Here is a 16274-nt window from a genome sequence, read left to right as displayed (position 1 = left end):
CGGGGGCTTTACTCAACTGTAGCATGGGAAAAAAAGCCAACCTCTGACCCAGAGGCTTCTTCCTGTAGAGAAGTTTACACTAAGAACGGAGCTAAAAATGGAGCCTGAAGCAGAGCCAACACTGTTACTTCCTTTGGGTAAATGAAGGGAGAGGGTAATGGGAGAATTATGGGGGTTACTCCAGGTCACATGGTTCACACCATTACACTCTGCAGAAAGCACTGCAGAATCACTTGTCAGACTATCAATATATGCTAAATAACTACTTCCGTGTCACACCAGAGGACACATTACGTGGCTGTGGGAAAGCGAGTCATTAAAACATTTCATTGAGAAAATACTGTATAACTAAAATAGTGAAAAAGTAACATTGATGTTGCCACAGCAGATTCCATACAATTCAGATATTGTATTGTCGGTAATGCTGGCCAATATATATATTAAAAAAAAAGTCTTGTTATTTCTTAAGCAATGTAACAATATTTTACTTTTAAAAAATCTGAATATATAAATACTTCTCTGAAACGTTTTTTTTTGTTGTTGTTGGAGGAACAATTATTTGTTGGTGAGTAGATTTTATGTTTAACTGTTAAAGACAAGAATCAACAACAACATATACATATATAATATCTATGCTATAATATTTGATGTTCAAGAAACATTTCTTATTATTATCAATGTTGAAAACAGTTGTGCTGCTTCATATTTTTTTGTTGAAATTTAGACATTTATTCTTTTATTAATAGATTTGACTTGTAACATTGCACAATTGAATGCATCCTTTCTGAATATAACTAGGCTATTAATTTCTATTTCTAAAAAAATCTTACTGACCCCGAATTTTAAACGTTAACACCAAAAAAAAAAGTAATACAAAGCAATATTTAGCACTGTATATATTTTTTAAGAACTAAAATATAAGAACAATTAAAAAAATACAAGAGATTTCATAAAAATAAAAGCAAATACAAGGAAAATTGAGTGATTCAAGTGTTTTGAACCAATTCACTGAGAAGGACATTTTATCATTGTAGTTTTTTTTATAGTTATCGCTCTTGGTATGAACGAGGCTTTTCTCTGTATTTTTGGAGCATGAACACAGTCAGAGGTCAATCGACACTAAATTAAGCGCTGTTAATGGTGGAACAGCAATCAGTCGATAACACTTCTTCCACTGTAATCCACCAATCAATACACTGACCAAGCGTGACCATTTGATACAAAGAGTAAGCCATAAACTGAAATCATTTCTCAGTGCCACTTTACTATGTCAAACAGGCAGGTTTATAGCAGCCATTTTAATCTAATAACCTCTTAAAACTGACTGGATTGTTTATATCTGTGCTGTTTTGAAAACTACAGAGGATTTATCTGAAGTGATAGCAGAGAACATGTTGTACTATATGCTGCTCTACATAGGATAAAACAATAGATTTGACAAACAATGGTTTGCTCCGGCACACAGCATACGAAATGAGAAAAACCAAAAGGACAGGCAAGAGGCAATAATGTAGAGCAGTGTGTGTGTGTGTGTGTGTGGGCCACACTGACATTAGGCAGATGGCTGTGAGCTCTGTTTACATTAGAGTTTCTGTTCAAGCAAAACCAGGCCTGGTTTGTGTGTGTGCATGTGTGAGTCAGTGTGCACGTGCAAATGGACGCTTTTAGAGCTCCAACAATAGACATCAACAATAGTGTTATATCCAAGTTAAAGCTGTCAGTTTGATGTGTTAAATTAGTAGAATTCATGACAGTTTTTTTTTTTTTAAATGCACGCTTTTAATGACCCGTACATAGCAATTCAACCTTGAAATAACACCTAAATGTAAAGAATATTTTTGCCGTCCACATAAAATATATTCTTGTACTTAAATATATTAGGACACAAAGAATAAAGGGTTGGGAAACATTTTTTAAAGCATTTTAACTACTTTTAATTTGATAAGGGATCTTAAAATAGGTGCAATTTGCCAAGAACAGCAAGACCTGACACATTCGCCTTGAACTCTTCATAATGTTCCTCACTGAACAATGTGTGCAGTGTGTCAGGACGCGTTATCCTGCCGAAAGAGGCCACTTCCACCAGGGAACACCATTGTAGTGAAGGAGTGTACCTGGTCTGCAACAATGTGTAGGTAGGTGGCATGTGTCAAACTGACATCCACATGAATGGCTGAACCGAGGGTTTCCCAGCAGAACATTGTCCAGAGCATCACAACTCTCCCATCCTGGTGCCATCACTTCCCCAGGTAAACGGCACACACATACATGGCCGTCCACGAGATGTAAAAGAAAATGGGACTGATCGGACCAGGGGAGCTTCTTCCACTGCTCCGAGGTCCAGTTCTGACGCCTGCGTGCCCATTGTAGGCTTTTCGGCGGTGGACAGGGGTCATGATTGGCACTCTGATAGGTCTGCGGTTACGCAGCAGAGTGCGACACACTGAGTGTTGTGACATTCCTCCCATAACCATCAGCCAACCCTTCTGTTGGCTCAGACCAGACGGGATAGCCTTCGTGTCCCTCGTGCATCGATGAGCCTTGGGTTCCCAACACCCTGTCACTGGTTTGTTTCTCTTCAGGATCACTGTTGGTAAATTCTCACCACTGCTGACCACTGACCAGGAGAAACACACAACACTTGCCGTTTCAGAGACACTCTGACACGGTCGGCTTGCCATAACAATTTGGCTCTTTGTCAATGTTGCTCAGATCTTTATTCCTGCCCATTTCTCCTGCACCCGTTGATTATGAGAACTAATTGTTTGCTTACCATCTAATCTACCCAGACCTTAATATGTGGCCTTGTTGAGGAGATGATCAACAATATTCCTGTGACTGGTCATAATGATTTGGCTCATCAGTGTATATGTATTTCAAGACATGACACATTCACCTCAAAGTCTACCTCAGACAGACTCAATTGTGAATTGTAGACATGTTTATTGATATAAAAAACGAATACATACACACACATATATATATATATATACATATACACTGTATATATACATATATATATATGTATATATATACACATACATACATACATATATACAAACATATACATATACATATATATATACATATACATATATATATATATATATATATATATACATATACATATATATATACATATACATATATATATACATATACATATATATATATATATATATTCCTTTGCTGTCATCAAGCACTCACTGTTGATCTTTAAAAACACTAATAATTTAATAACACTGCTAAATGTAATCTTTAGCAAGTCTCAAATGAACATCCATTTCTCATACTGTACATTATAATATTATACTAAATTCACGTTCATTACCAAATTTCAATTTCAGCTTTTAGTGTTCCATTTTTTATTTATTCTGTAAAATAGTAGTATTTTAATATTGTCTATTTATATTTGATCAATCAGAACAGCAAAATAATTACTTTATTTTTAAATATTATTTTATTAAAGAATTGAAATACTAGTGCATCTCTATATTGACTTTTAAAGCCAATTTAATAAAAAAAAATACTTCTCATCACAATTATTATCAGAATAATAATAAATGATACAAAATATAACAATTATAATTAGTAATGATCTATATTCTATTATCTTTATAATCAGCAGATCTTATTTAATTTGATTACATTTTAAAACCGATTAGCAGCTCTAATCTAATCATATGTTTGTTTGACATGCAAAATGACATAACATGCAAAATGACATAACATGCAAAACATTCTCATTTGCTAGCACTCAAGAAATGGTTATGATCGGTGTGTGTGTGTGTGTGCGTGTGTGTGTGTGTGTGTGTGTGTATCACAGGCAGGTCCTAATTGCTCGCTCTTCACCAGAGGGCGAGGTCAGTGGGTTTACACACACACACACACACACACACACATTTGGCCGTTCTGTTTGCGCAACTTGACACCTCTCTCCTTCACGCTAAAGATTTACACGCAATAACCATCACAAGCGCTGGAACACAGAGAGAGAGACACCTTCACCCCTTTACGCTCTGTCAATCTTCTCCTTCGTCTCTTTTTCTTTGCCTTTCACTCACAAATCATCAAATGAATACATTTTCCTGACTCCCTCGCAGCATGTTCTCACACACTGGCTTCAAAGTGACATATTCGCTGACACTGAGAACATCTCTTTCCTTAAAAGCCAATGTCTAGAGATCCTGAATGTGTCTGCCAAATTTTTCTAGTAAAAGTCAACAAACCTTCATAAAAATCAAAATATGATTCCAGCTAAGTCCGAATGTCCACTGCAGTCTTTATATTACTCAAGACAAAAAACATTTAAGGAATCCGGGCGTAATATGAACAGCATCTGCGGCATGATGACGGTTACCAAGGAATGTAATATAAGAGCTTTAAAAAAACTGTTTACAGTTGAGCTCTTACAATGGAAGTAGCCTATATGGGCCAACGCAACAAAAGCAAAAATGTGCAGCCTATTTTGTTTAGTACAAGGTTTCTTATTTGAGCTGTCAATTTTAAGGTTTGACAGTTCCTATCCCAAATCAATTTCAGAGATGAAAATGGCAGAACTATTGCTTTAAATTGTATTTATCCCAGAATGTTCCTTTAAAGGGGTCCTATTATGCTCTTTTATGAAGTCTTGATTTTGTTTTTGGGGTGTAATAGAATATGTTTTCATGCTTGATTGTTCAAAAAACACATTATTTTTCACATATTTCACATTATTACAGCAGCTCTTTCCCCTATCTGGCTTGAACATGTCGTTAGTTCCTGTTTCGATAAAGCGCCTCTTTCTGAGATACGAAATGTGCTGTGATTGGTTAGCTGGCTCAGCGTGCCGTGATATGCACCGTTTAGCGTGTGTTCATGAAATGTCCATAATCACGAGTTCTGCTCATATATAAATATTAACGATGGCGTCAATTTCAAACCAATTCAATCCCGATTCAGACCCTGACAATGTTAACGAACAAGAGGATCATGTAGAACGGATTTCAAGCACAGACTTTGCAAGCATGGATTTCACAGGATGTTTCAGAGTGGTATGTTTTTTTTATTTTCTTATACATTTTAGATACGATGTTTACACCATTTAATAAATAACTATGGTAATACAAACAGTAAATCCATCACAAAACCATGTTCTAATTTTCCTAAGGGGCGGTGAACAGTCGTACAATAGCAAGAGCTTACTGTAAAAGTAAGCAGTAAGCTACAAAAGCTACAGTAAACACTACATCAATACTGTAATGTTAGTTAGCAGTCGAGTGGAGGTAAAGCTTTGACCTTTGTTTATATCATAGCAACTACATAAAACTTATAATTGGAACTGTTCATAGAAAACACAACTACAAATAATAATACACACTTGCAAGTTGTAACAGATTGTCCCGACAAAGTGGGAACTGCTCCATTTCAGGAAAAGCTTTTGTGCTTCTGCATTGTGGTCCTGCTCTGGAAGCTGTTCTCCATAAAATGTGCAGCGCACAGATAAACGTTGGGGTAATAATGTTCAGAAACAGTGTTTAAAATCAATTTTAACCACTCTAGTCAGCTTTAGGAAGGTCAAACAAATAAGTTTTGGAAACGTTGTGGGAAAAACAGTGTCTCTTTGACATAGCGACAACACTGTCTTCTCTAATGCAGCTCAGCCAGGCCTCATTCCCTTTTTTTTTTTGTGTATTCGGTGGGCGGGGATTATTTAAATGAGTAACACTGTGACTTCATAAGATCCAGAAAAATCGTGTTGTAGTCCAAACAAGTCGTTTGTTGTAGTTCTTGGAAAGTGGATTCTGTTCAATAAAATACCTCCCTTTAGAGTGGACTTTGAGCTCTTGAGCATCTTTATTTATGCTCAAACAGCAACATTACACACTAACTACAGTTGAAAAAGTGAAAAAGCATAATAGGACACCTTTAAAGTCAGCATGCAAATCAAATGGACTATTCTTTTTTTTTTTAATGGAATATTGCAATTTATTATAACTGATTTATCCGTGCACATAATTTTTTGTTAAATTCACATGCCCGCTTTCCTCAAAATAACTTATCTTCCCTGATGACGTGTTTAGTGGCGTGAGGGCGGGACAACCTGTCACTCACATGAGATCCACCAATAGCAAACCACAACCATCCAATACATTTTTCCATGGACAAAATCAAGTCTCACCCTACATTTTTCCTTGTTCGAGAAGCAGTTTCATGCGGATGCACGTCACAATAGGGAAAAAAAGATTATCATAACTTGTATCATACAACTTGAGGGTTGTATTTTTTCTGTTTGCCAATTTCAAGACACAAACCAGGCAGATCCCATACAAATAAGGTGTTTAAAAGTATGATTTTGCTTAGTGTGTGTCTTTTTTTTTTCTTCATTTGTCAATTCACCACTTCCAGGTATTTGTGATTTTTTCGGATCATTTATGTTTGTAGGCCCATTCATCCTCTTTTGTGCTGGTCTGTGTTTATCTACCTGTGGCTGCTCCAGATATTATATAAAGCCATTATGATCATTGGAGATTATGTCCAGTCTCTGTGATGCCACTAAAGGGGGTGGGGTGGGACTATACGCCTCGCTTCTGCAATGAAACCTGTGGAAACATTAAACTACTACTGGACTTAGACAATGAGTATGTTCCCTCGTTGCAGAAAACTGTAGCCCTGAATATCTGGATGGGACTTATGAGAATGAAGTGAGAGGGACGGAAATAGATAGCGAGAGAATGGTGGGAAAGTGATGGAAACATGTTCCATGATGACAACCTTAAAAGACAGATGGCATCTAAAAAAGGAACATAACTGCACCGTTCTTAAATGATGTATGACTTTGAACAAGCGTTAGATCAATTTACATACAGCATTATCAAAAAAGATAAATTGGTCGACATCTACTTACAAGCAACTACATTTTCCATTTTGCGGGACCTTTGGTGTCACAACTACTAAGTAAAGTGAATTATTTAACACTACATAAAACACTACATACATTTATATCCAACTTTAGATTAAGAATAGGGCAATATTACTACATTTTGCGACAAAATATAAAATCAGGCAGTAGAGATTTGCTATATATATATAAATGTGAATGTACTGTATGTATGCAAATAAAGTTGGATATAATAAATATTCTGTTGAGCTGTGCAATAAAACAGTTACAATATAAACAATCAGGTAGCCGAGGTTTGCTAGTATATATTGCTTTAAGATATAACAGTGTTCAGTTTAGGAAAGTTACTTTTAAAAGTAATATGTTAGTCCCTAAAAAGAAACAAATTGCTTTACTTAGTTCATTTTTATGGAAATTCCATTACTTTTTTTCCTCACCTGGGCTGGGCTTGCTGTTTTGTTTTTTTAATAACAAAACAAAACAAAATTCTATTTTTGGCAAATGCAAAGGCCCTTTCACACCACATGTGCAAATTCATGTTAAGTAGAGGGCGCATCTCTAACAAACCTTTCAGCTGAACATTCTGGATCACAGAAGAACAAGGAGAAAGAAAGTGCAACACTTACTTTAGCAATAAAAACAACAAAATGAAGCAAATGTGATGTTTATCTAGTCATTTTAGCTTATTAGTATGGATGAATTGGATCATTGAAGGTCAGCAGCAAAGACATTGGTTAATAAAGTGAGATTAAATACATAAAGTATATTTGTGTTATTTAAAGGAGCCGTATGTAAGATTGTGGCCAAAACTGGTACTGCAATCACTATCAAATTACTGTAGAGCGGTGTATCCTCTCCCCCTCCCCCCTGACTCGAGGTTGCCAGATAGGCTACAGGATCCAGCAGGAACGTAGGCTGCTACGTAGCTGTGGTAACTAGAGCAGAGCTGGCAACCCCGATGCCGAAACACTACTGACTTCGTGATTGGTAGATAGGTGGAGGGTGGCGCTTCAGGCCAAAACACAAGATGACAACATCAACATCAGTTGAGGGCTGCAACTTCACTTTTAAATGACAATATCCTGGCCGGACTACTGTTGTCAGTGATATAAGTATTTGAAATGAACATGATTTCTTAATGTCTAGTGACATATCAGGGCCATTTTATGATTAATTGAAATACATTTCTTACATACAGCTCCTTTAACTCTTTCCCCGCCATTGATGGCGATTTTCCATGCTTTCACTGTTATACGGTAGGGGGCGCTATGACACATCTTCTGAAAGAGTACTGAATCTCCTGATCAAAAGACAGGTGAAGAAGAAGCAGAAACAAGCGATAGCAGATGCATATATAAAATAACACGATCATCAATATTAAAAAGTATATACATCAAAACTGCCTAATGTTACTGAATAAAAAAATGTCGACCCAGGACGAGTTATAGGACTGTGAAGCTTTGGGGGTGTTGATGGACTCACTCGATCTACTCCATCTGTGTTACTTATTTGAAAAAGTAACTCAGATATTTTGTCGTAAATTAAAAGTAACGTGTTACCTTACTAGTTCCTTGAAAAAAGTAATCTGATTACATAACCCACGTTACTTGTAATGCTTTACCCCCGACACTGATAGTGTTGAGGTATATGTATAAGATTCTAGAATCCCAGACATCTTTGCTTTGTAAGGTGATTGTGCCTTCATAAAGCATAGTTCACATCACATATTAAAGGTAGGGTAGGTCATCTTTTTTCAAAAAAAAAACATTCCAAATTTGTTTAAACTGTCTTTATATACCAATACATAATTAAAATGTAAGTACTCTGAAAAAGAAAATATAAAAATCGAGTGACTGTAGACCTTTTAATCTGCAATAAACACAGCTCATTATTTCCATTCACTCCCACCCCCTCCCTTCTGAGCTCCTTCCAAAGCCACGCCCCCAAAACACATGAACGCGCGACGCCAAACGCTCAGGCTCAGCTGGAAGACGCATTTATTACCTGAGACGAGTGGAGAGGAAGGAGCGCAGTACATACAGTGACATCATGTCAGAATCACATGTAATAAAATACCTAACTTTATCACTATGAATATAAACAAATACGATTTCTTTTAGTACTCACTATCAAGCTAGCATATCGATAATGGTAAAGTTTCATTCGGTAACGAGCTATATTTATAAGGCAAAACTAAAAACAGGTTGCATTGATACACGTTTTTCCATTACCATCAGTTACACTGTGATGAAGGTGAATTTCGTGTAAGATTCATAACATATACAGTGTTTTGCATGTAAGAGTTTCCATGATGAAAACATTGTTGACTCTAATGAAGACTAACATACACTCCGAGTCCGGAGACAAGTACCGCATCGTCGGTTCGAGGACAGGTCCGGGGTTGAGGGCGAAGCAGAGGAGGTCGTTCAAGAGTGCGGGCAGGGTCCGAGGAAGTAGTTTTTGCCTTGTTTGCCTTCGCTGACTGCATATGCAGGTGCTTTGAGCTGAATATTTCCGGGAACGGTGACATGTGATGAGTGCACGCAGGGCAGCGCGCGCAGTGGGGCTCGGGGCGGGCACGAGACATGAAGGCATCTGATTGGTTCTTTACATTCGCACCGAATGGCAGTGATTGGTCAGAGTTTTTACTGTCCTGCAGCTGCTACAGAGGTCTGATTTTTTTCATTCCTTTTTCTAAACACATAATGTATTGACTACTATCAGGATGGAAGGACCATTTCACCCAGTATAAAAAAAAGTGTTTCTGAACAGGATTACCTACCCTACCTTTAAGTGTTCTATAAAAAAAATCCGGCTACCAAAACGTTAGATCAATTCATTGTGTTACTAAATGAAAATGTGTTGAACAAGAAAATCTACAGTTGCCTTGATGAATTTATTTGCTGAACGAAGCATTTAGTGAATGAACAAATTCAAACTGACCAAACAAAATGTAGGTCAATTCATAAGATAATAATAGTTAATCTGAATACATCAGGTTCGGTCAAATTTGTAAGGTTTTCTCAACAATGCCTCTTTAACATTGTATTGATGTAAGGCAACAGACCGGGTTTTAACCAAGCTATTGTCCATGTCCACATGAACTGTGATCTTCTACACACGAGAGGTTAGTGACTATGTGCTACCTCTGTGGCATAACAGTCGAGCAGCGAGAATATTTAACACTGAGCTAATGCCTTCGAGACCTTCTGCTGCAGTAATTCAACCTTCAAAGCTGGCCGAGGGATACTGAGAAACCCAACTTTTCCTAAAAAACTGCTAAACTGATCTTCTAATAAGGGCGTGAGGATGGCAAGCTGTCCACGAGCCGTCATGACTTTGACTTTCTTTCAGCGACTCTAGCCCAAATTCCACAACGTCCTTCCAAAGACTCACATGACCTAAGAGCCCATTGTCAAGTTGGATATGAACTAGTAGCAGCCCACAGTCTATTCAGTGACCAACTGATGATTATTGCAAACAAAAATATCAAGCACTTGCCAAAATATCAAGCCCCGATCTGATTGGCAGGTTTGTACCTGCACTTTTAAAGGGATACTATTGTGGATTCATCCATTTCAGATTTACCTGCCACTAAATTGCACATAAAAGAGAAAACAAATTGTGGCTGGTCACTGTATATGCTGATCAGATGGTCTCTTCCTGTTTCAGTGGGCAGTTCTTGGACAGAAAAAAGCTGCAAAATGAAGCACATGTGCAATGCTGAGAATATTTTTATGGAACAAGCATTGAATGGAAATGCAGTTTGCTAACTGGCAACGGCTCGCTGTTTTCATCAGAGTATCAGTGTCACAGATAACAACATAATAAGTTCTTCTCAATCGAGAAACGTGTTCAAAACAACAGTCTACTGCTATTCTGTCATGATACAAAATACATGCTTCATGAATTCATCAGAAATTTTATTTGCTGGAGTGCATGAGGCCATGATCTGAGACCATAAAGGCCAGTGATATGATGCTCAATTTGTGTCTGGATCTATTGAATTATTCAAAAATGCGATTAATGCATACATTTTTTTTATTTCTGAATTAAAATATATTTGTTCGCCAAATCTAAGTCAAGTGATGCATGCATGAAAACCATAAAACAGTTAATTATATCATAGTGAACGCATGCAAGCTATAGCAACAATGGAGGCCTACATAGACGAGAGATTGTGCGAAGAGGTTAGAAAGTACCAAAAAGTAAAAAAAAGACGTATACTTTCTGCTTTACACCACATGACATTGTGACATTTATTGAAAATGGTATAAAAGTTTTTCAAAACTAACATGAATAAAAAAAATACATTTCTAAAAATGTGGCACTTTAAACTAAGATTTTCATTTCCTTTATTGTAGAATGTTATTTTTCATTGACCCATAAACCAACACACTGCCTAATACTGTAAATTCATTCTGTTGTAAGCTAGTTATTTTACTTTATAAAGTTTTAAAGGTTGTATCAGCGATTTCAGGCCCAAACATAAATGATCACATTCGTCTAATCTTTCCTAACGATCCGCTAGCTGCCCGTCCCATAAGCATGCCGTCAAAAAACGCGTCTCTGTAGGCAGCCTAGGCTCTGAGATCTGCACACAAAAACAGTTGGTTTCACCAACCACTCAAAACCAAAATAAATAGTGTTCCAACCAATCACCGACAGGGGTGGTTTGCCGTGCACGAGCGCAAACCACCCCTGTCGGTGATTGGTTGGAACACTATTTATTTTGGTTTTGAGTGGTGGTGAAACCAACTGTTTTTGACGGCATGCTTACAGGGCGGGCAGCCAGCGGATCGTTAGGAAAGATTAGATGAATGTGATCATTTATGTTTGGGCCTGAAATCGCTGATACAACCTTTAAATATGGATATTTTTCCAACGCATCGCTTCAGAAGGCCTTTATTAACCCCCCAGAGCAGTGTGGAGCACTTTTATCATGGGTGGATGCGCTTTGATGGACTTCAAATCAGAAACAGCCATTCACTGCCATTATAAAGCTTGGAAGAGCCGGGACATTTTTTTAAATAACTCCGATTGTATTCGTCTGAAAGAAGAATGTCATATACACATAGGATAACTTGAGGGTGAGTAAATCATGAGCTCATTTAAATTTTTGGGTGAACTATCAATTTAACTTAAAACAACTGACTGTGTTTACATGAATCCTCACCAAGAACGGCATTTTTTCATTATTTTGTGTGTATTTGACTGTTAAAGCGCAATAAGCAGTGAAAAAGAACTTAATTTAGTATTTAGAGACGGCTTCATGTGCGCGCACTTTGGGTGTGATCACAAAATCTGAGGGAATGAGTCAAATTATTATCTAATTATGTAGGTCTCGCGAGAGCACAAGTTGAATTTGCTCAGTGAGTTACTCTGGTGTCGAGTAATGATGCTCATTAAATATGCCCCTCGATCTGAGCTGCACCAATCACATCGGGTTATCTGATATAGGCAGGCCAGAGGCAAGCTAAACAGATGACGACAGCGCTGTGATGTCGAAGTCATTAGTAAACATTGCAAGATGGCTATGGATGAACACCGGTTGTTTGAAACGGCTTTGGCCGCTACAATGAACGAGTTAGACTTGGCTTTTTATCTAAAACAGGAACAGAAGACGGCGCTCGAATCGTCCCTTTCCAAGAAGGATGTTTTTGCTGTTTTGCCGACCGGATACGGTAAGAGTATAATCTACCAGTTAGCTCCGCTGGTGGCTAAGCGTTTGGGGCTTATTGTAATTGGTCGTAGTGTTATCCAATTGCGTGCTGTGAGATTTTCAAATGCATGCTTGGTGCCGCCCCTCAAGCTGGCCGATTTTCATTAGTCGACGCCAGACCATTAATCTTTTAGATTTAGGTCTGGATTTCCAGGCTAAAAATTATGTTCAATTCGCGCAATACTACACCGAAATTGAAGCCCATATACGTAGCATTAACCGTCTTTGTCCAGCCCTCTCAACGTGGCTGCACCCAGTCACATTACGCATTGCTTACTGTAATGCTCTTCTTTATTGTCTTTCTCTCAAGCTTTTACATAAACTTCATAATATTCATGAACTCCTTCCATAGAACACATTTCTCCTGTGATCCAACAACTGCACTGGCTCCTGTTAAACAACATATTGAATTTAAGATTTTGCTTTAGTAATTCATAAGGCACTTCACACCTTGGCTCCTTTTTATTTGTCTTACTTGCCACTCCCACCCACACTCTTAGATCATCTTCTGCGTTCACTTAAGTTCTAGGATCTAGGCCGACACTATGTGATCTCAAGCTTTCAGCTATGCTGCCCCTCATCTTCTGCAGGATTTCCAAAATTGTGACACTCTTTCTTTTTTTTAAGTCTCGTGTCAAATAGCATATTTTAGACAGGCCTTCCGGTGACTGTGTCAATGTAATTTTTTCGTTTGGTATGGTTTTAAGCTTGTGTTTTTAGGCCAAACCGATGGCCTTCTGTTGTTTTATGTTTTATGTGTTCATTTGCTTGTAAGGTGTCCTTGAAAGGCGCCTATATTATATAATTTAACTTTTTGATAAAATCAATGCAGACTTGGTGAGCAAAATATACTTCTTTCAAAACCATTAAACATTCATTTAAAAAAAAAATCTCACTGACCCCAAAGCTTTGAACGGTAGTGCATATAAAAACATTCTCAAAGAAAATGTAATTGTACCATTAAAAAACAAAACAACAAAAAACATGGAAGATGGGAAAGTTGCAAATAAATGTAAAAGTAATTTCCTCTTAGGGCAATGACTGATAGGACACTGTGTCTGAGCTGCTTCCTGTTTCGGGCAATGACTCAGAAGAAGCATCTGGAAGTTTAATGTATGAACTTGTGTCTATTGTCGTACCCTGGGCCGGAGCTGTGTTGCAGTATGAGAGTAAGGCATGTCCCTGTATTTCATCTTATCTGTCAGAGTCATACAGAAGTAAGCAATGACACTCCACCACAACTAGTCTCTTATCATCTAAATGTTCAGCAAGATTAGGCAAATAACTGACACTCACATCCAAGTCAAGCCTTCATGGGGTAAACACATCCAGCACACACTCTTATGGGAGGTAACAATAAGTGTACATATTAGACATGTACATTGATATACAAAAAAACAGATTGTATGATAGCCTTTAGCTAACCAAGTTAACAAAAAAAAGGCCTTTAAAAAGGGACTAGAGGTGAACAGGAAAAATGGGTGTGTTTTGGGCATAACGTGCAATAAACCAATCAGAGTGTAATTTCCCTTTCTCTTTAAAAGCCAGTTGCGCTCTGCACACGAGCAGATCCGTTTCCTCGCTAGAGAAGCATTCAGTTTTTCCAATTTTCAGACCAGCACGCCCATGGGCAAACAGATAGGCGCAAATGCATTTGCTATTTAAACAACGTGGCGCAGGACGTGAAAATGAAAACTGCGTCAGGCTGAAACTAGCAAAGAACACTTGCGTCGCGCCTGGCGCTGCATTGTACCGAATGTATGATAGGGCCCTGAGAGGGACGGACAGGTCCCCCCAATAATTAGAAATGGCCAAATTGTCCCTCAGGTTTTTGATATTCTCTATGCTGTTTTGATGCACTCCATTGAAGTTTTTAAAGTTACATTTTTAGGCTGGTCTGCCTGTCAAAATGATTGAGATGACTTATCAAATCAAGGAAAAGACTTTACTGTTCACAGGAAACGATCATGAATTTCAGAACGACACTTTTTAACATTGAAAGAGCAGGTTGAGAACTGTTTTCTGATAGAAATGTTAAATGACAATAATATTTAGTGATGCAAACTTAGCTTTTGCCAAATTTTGCCACTCTGAATTAAAAATATTAGGCTATAATTTACGTAATTCATAACAATAAGTGACTAGACAAGAAACATTCTCGACAATTTAGGCATGTGATTAAGATGTCTATATATTTAAAAATGTAAATTTTATTAGCAAATAGCTCAAATTGATTACTTTACAATACATTATAGTTCTTTTACTGTTCTTATTTATTTTCAAATACCAAAAATTGCCCGTTGTTCAAGACATGGTTGCAGCCTTATTGACAATGCTATCGTATGCCTTTATAAGCCTTATGGTCATATGGACCATTTTTCTAAAACTTTTGGGGCTTTTATGGTACTTCTATGGTCATGCACATTGCCATGCATATATTTACATATGTTTTACGTCTTATGAATGTTCCCGTTTTATTTTTGTCTGTAATCTTACAAACTGTTCATTGCAGAATACTGAATATTTACTAAATATTTGCTAAAAAGCTCTTCTGATGTGTTATCGAAGTAAAAAAAAATGAAGTGAAAGAAGTTTTGCTTGAAACACATGTACACGAATATGTGAATTGTATTTGTATTAAGAATTGTATTAAGTTTCGGAATCTGAAATCGAATTGGATTCATACTGCTTACATTGTATGGAAAGGAGCAATGTGAATGAGTTTACATTTTATCGATAGGGATTTAATTTCATTGCAACCAGAACATTGCTTTAAGTTCTGTAGTATTTTTCCTTTGTCCACTTTTGGTATCTACTGTTACTTTTCCATCTTCTTCTGAGACTAACACATATAAATGATGGTCAGATGGATTCAGGATGCCATCTTTAATCCCTCATGGATAATGCAGTTTCAGTGAACCACATGCTTTGTCTTCATTCAAACTAAATTCCCAACTCACTCACCCAATCCTCCACCCCCTCAAAAACATGAGCAACAACAACAATGTGCACCATTCATATTCTTTATTCTTCTGCGAGAGCGTGTGAGAGAACGAGTCCCACTGTCCCACCCTCATATTTCATATTTCAGCCTAACGAGCTCGGCCACAATGATTAAACCTTTGTACGCAATTAAACAGACACACTAAAGCCAGCATTACTGTTTGAGGCTTTCTTTCACAAGGGACGAAACAAAGCATAGTTTACATTTAAATTATAAATGATTTATCCGTGCACATCATTATTTTTTAAAAATTAATAATCTTTAATCAAAATAATTTCCCCCTCCCTCTTGCAGCGGCATCTCTTCTCTTCTCTGATGATGTGAGGGCGGGGCAACCAGTCACTCACATGACATCCACCAATAGCAAACCACAACCATCCAACCAATCAACATGGACAAAATAATCGTTTCTTGTTCGAGAAGCCGATTGACTTGGATATACGCCACAACAGGGAAGAAAAGACTATCGTAACTTAAAGTACCCCTATTATGGATTTTTGAAAATGACCTTTCATGTAGTGTGTAACATAGCTCTAAGTGAATGAAAATGTTATTGTCTTGCAAAAGTAAATGAAATGAACTCTCTGAGTAAATGAAATGAATCGTTTTTCAAACGAGTCATAAGCCGTTTCGTTGTGATGTCAAGACGAAACATTAGCATATTGCCC

At 37.4% G+C, this 16274-nt stretch overlaps 1 protein-coding gene across 1 annotated transcript in view; it reads right to left on the bottom strand.

The window, feature by feature from the left end:
* The window catches only part of adcy6a (adenylate cyclase 6a), a 61299-nt gene that overhangs the window by 20680 nt on the left and 24345 nt on the right, over positions 1–16274 (bottom strand). The gene's annotated exons all lie outside the window — the stretch shown is intronic.

This window comes from Rutilus rutilus, assembly GCF_951802725.1.
Source record: "Rutilus rutilus genome assembly, chromosome: 13".
Taxonomy (NCBI): domain Eukaryota; kingdom Metazoa; phylum Chordata; class Actinopteri; order Cypriniformes; family Leuciscidae; genus Rutilus; species Rutilus rutilus.
The sequence above is the reverse complement of the archived record's forward strand: the minus strand, read 5'-3'. Positions and strand labels throughout refer to the sequence as shown.